The sequence below is a fragment of the Mus pahari genome, chromosome 21, assembly GCF_900095145.1.
Source record: "Mus pahari chromosome 21, PAHARI_EIJ_v1.1, whole genome shotgun sequence".
Classification (NCBI taxonomy): domain Eukaryota; kingdom Metazoa; phylum Chordata; class Mammalia; order Rodentia; family Muridae; genus Mus; species Mus pahari.
In genome coordinates, this window is record NC_034610.1 from 48,715,462 (window position 1) to 48,719,654 (window position 4,193).

General features: G+C 46.0%; 1 protein-coding gene across 1 annotated transcript in view; it reads right to left on the reverse strand.

Annotated features, from left to right (window-relative positions):
• The window catches only part of Tmem200a (transmembrane protein 200A), an 84,624-nt gene that overhangs the window by 3,482 nt on the left and 76,949 nt on the right, over positions 1 to 4,193 (reverse strand). The gene's annotated exons all lie outside the window — the stretch shown is intronic.

The window sequence follows — 4,193 nt, forward strand, 5'->3', positions numbered from 1 at the left end:
TGAATTTCTGGAGCTCTCTCTCTCTCTCTCTCTCCCTCTCTCCCTCTCTCCCTCTCCCTCTCTCTCTCCCTCTCTCTCCCCTCTCCCTCTCCCCTCTCCTCTCTCCCCTTTCCCCCTCCCCTCTTCCCCCCTCTCTCTCCTAGTATTAATAAAATTCGAGCTCAAGAATTTTTTTTTTTTAATTTTGACACCTAGTATATTAAGCTGTCCCTTGGTCACAAGCCCCCATCCTACCCCTAGACTCACAATGTTCATCATTGTTTATGTTATTTTAAAGAAACAGGGACTTGAGTAGGAAGATAGATGGTCGGTTGGTAGTGTCTGCCTTGTGAGCATGAAGAGCTAAGTTCAATATTCCTTTAGATCTGGGTGTGGTGGAGTGCTCATGTGCTCATGTGGGGCACTCGGGGAGGCAGAGACAGGAGGATGGATGCCTTGGGCTCCCAGACCTCCTAGCCTAGTGGAAACCCCCAGTTCCAGGCCAGTGACAGACAAAAGCAAGGTGGATGGGATCCTGAGGAACAACACTAGACTTGAAACTCTGTCTCCACACGCGCGCGCGCGCACACACACACACACACACACACACACACACACACATAGTCTGAATTCTTCATGCCTCATGGTCAAATTCAATTTTAATAAACATTCTCCTTATTCACTGTAGTACCTTGCACACAGCCAGTGTTCAAGAAATAGTTGCTAAAGTGATGACTAAAATGTGAGCCTTTCCCCAGGATTAGCGAACTGGCTCGTGACGACTACACCAACTTTCATAGTTAAACACATAAACAAAGGAAACATGCATACGAAAAGCAACACTTTGTAAGCTGCAAACATCTCTGCCTCATTTTATAACCAGCAGCACTCAAATGGCCAACTTTAGTGGGTAGAAAAGCAAAAGGATATTTTAAGATCCTCCAAGTCAGACAAGTTTCTGAAAGGTTGTCCAATTCCATCTTCCAGGAGAGAGAGAGAGACGGATCTCCTTTTGAATTCCTGCTTATGATTTCTGAACTGTTCTTAAATAACAGGGTTGTGGCCTGTGTGTACTGTTTTAGTGAGCTGGCAAGGAGAGCCACCTTGCTGTGGAATTCTAACCAGGGTTAAGGTCATTTAATCTTGAGAGAGTAATCAAGAGATTTATCAAAGTAAATGTACTAACCTTAGAGCCTCTCTGAGACCTTGGGTAAAATGCAGCAGAGTTCCAAATGTTTGAAGGAAACAGTTTATGCTGCAGACTTCTAGCCTAGCTCTTTCCATATGTCAGACTAAGGAAAGAGACGGAAATCCTTTGGAATAGGTGGATGTAAGAGAGAAACAGAAACAAGGGCGTGTGGTTTTTCCTTTGATTTTAAAGCAACCATCGTGAGCCACATTCCAAACAGACGTCCTGGCCTTTACGACTTGAGAAAGTATTTCGTTTCTTTTTATTTCCTGGGGTTGGCTGGGGAATGGCATGGGAGGAGAGAAAGTGTTCTGAGAAAGAGGCATGACCGCAGAGAAGGGGGACGGGGACGAGCAAGCAGGGCAAGCATGCTAGGCTAGGAGGTAGAAGAAAAGAGCCCATGCATGGAAAGCCAAAGTGAAACCTCACGAGAGCAATTGGGGCGGGGCGGTGGTTTGTTGGCTGTGGTAGGGATCTTGGTCAGGGCTAGCTGGATAAGGCTACAAAGATGCCGAGAACCAGCAAAGTAAGGTTTGGTGACAGTTTCCCTCTTCACTTGGTTCAAACACCGCACAACTCGGTGTCACCACTCAGAGATCCAAACTAGAGCCCAAGGGAAAAGCCAAGGAGCAAATTCAGTCACTGCTTCATGGAGCTTGAAGCCTAATGGAAGAAGAGCTAATAGCCCAAGCAGTAACCGGCTGCAAGTCCTTCCAGATGGCAAGTTTCAATTAGGAAGAGCCTTGCCCCAGGGCGCCTATGAGAGACAGCATTTTTTTTTTTTTCACATCTATCACGGCGAGAAATCAAGTTAACATCAATTCAGAAGTCGTGGAGAGAGTGCCAGCAGAACAAGAGCATGGCCTTCCCTTTGGCCAGTAGCTCTCAACCTAGTGCCAGTGACCCTTTACAACTTAGTCCAGTATCATCTTGGCAGGGAGTGTAGCAGCCAGATGTAGTGCAGGAGAAGTAGCCCAGTTCAGATTTGCAAGCAGCAGGAAGAGAAAAGCCGATGGACCTCGGCTTGGGCTTCTGAAATCCCAACGCTGACGCCCAGTGACACTTTTCCTCCACTCCAACAAAGCCACACCTCCTAATCTCTCAAATAGCGCCGCTGCTCACTAACGACGAAGTATTCAAATATTTGAGCCTCCGGGAGCTAGTCCTATTCAGAGCGCCACAAGCACTGCCCTGGTGCCATCTTGCTTTTTCACCACACGCCTTTGCCAGGCTGTGAGGTTTTAACAGATACAGCCCTTTACCCTGAATGTAAGCAACCCATCCTCTCTATAAATGATCTAGACTCTTTACGGGAGTAACGCAAAAGAACCTAGACAGAGGGGCACAAATTCCAGTTTAGAGTGGTTGGTCCATCCTGATGACTTAGTGTCCTCCCTATAGTTCTCCTTTATTGCCTTAGGGGTTGGTGGTTAACACATGAATTTGATAGTCAAATAAATATTCAGTCAAGTAGTTCACAGACAGAGAATTTAGATGAGAAAAACTGATTGAGATTCATTGTGAAAACTAGAAATTAAAAATCTATGTTCTCTCAATTCATGGAGTTGCTGCCACTGACTCCATACTAGAAAAAGAGAGAGGAAATGATGAGATCAGAATCGTCTCCTATGTCACCCTATGTCACGCTTATGTCACGCCTATGTCACCCCATGTCATCCCCAGATTGATTTTCAGTATGCTTACCATGTAGGCACTGGCTGTGTGGTTTCTCTGAAATACTCATGAACTATGTCCCGCAGTGCTAAAGGAGTTTGTGTTTTCAAGATCAGAGAATTCTTTTTATAAGGGAGTCCTGTCTTGTCATTCCTCAATATGGCCTTCCTCCACACCTTGTCATTCCTTGCTCTCGGAGAAATCACGGGTTGGGAGAATAAAATTCGCCAGTCAAAATGATGCTTTTAAAAAGGCCATGGGTTAGAAAATATCACAAGAGGCTTAATATACAGGAGCCTGTGAATTATGGGATGGCACATTTTGTGCTAATGTGGATGGTGCATTCACTCTCGGAAAGATGGCTTATTTGTAGTAGAGATAGATGACTGTGAGGCCTTCAATGGCCTTGGCAGGATGGATGCATCTGTGTGGCTGGTGGATTTGAGTCTTCTCCTAACTGTGTGATGGTAACTGAAGGAACTCTGACCATTGCTCTCCAGCCTTTCTTTCTGGCCTTCAGGATGCTCACCAGTGTGTTCTGGGTTGTGCTCTAGATTTCCCAGGCCTACTATCACTGAAAATGATCTTAATATTCCCAAGCAGCTCCCTTTCCAATGCTGCTGCACAAATCACGATGCCCATGCTGCTGAGGACAGCTACAGGAACTTCTCTGCGGTGAAGGGTGAAAAGAAATCTGTGGTCACGAGTAGTTCAGGTTCTGCATCTGGGACGTCTCCACTGACGACATACTGCATGCTGGTAAATTGGTGGCTTTCATAGCAATGGCTTCCTTTTAACAGTTTAAGCCACCTTCCTGTCAGGAGAAGTAGCAAGTGAAGAGTGTGAGAGTTATTGTTGAGAGAATGTCCAGATTTGAAGAACTGGAATGTGTGGTGGGAACATATTTTTACTTTGGGGGAAGACAGGCTTCTAATGCCTTCTGTTCCTGTGGAATACGTCTCCCACTGGGTCCCAGCAGGGTGTTTTCTGAGCTCATTATGATCTGCTACTTGGCCTTCTGGAGATTTCTGTGTTCCAGGGCTCCATGGCTTTTAGCCCTTGGAGAGTATTTGTTCCATGCTATTGTTACACAGCTCATATTTGGTTCAGGCCTGCATTTGGTAGTTTGTCAGGCTAGCACATTTGTAGAAACATTGCTGACACAGAACCCATATAGATTTTCAAGCGCATTCTCTCTATGCCACACTGTGAGCTCAAGATGTGATCACAGTGGGTTACGTTTCATGTGTAGTGACTTGAGCGTCAGTCTGGCAATTCACTAAAGACTGCTTTGTTAGCCGGGCGTGGTGGCGCATGCCTTTAATCCCAGCACTCGGGAGGCAGAGGCAGG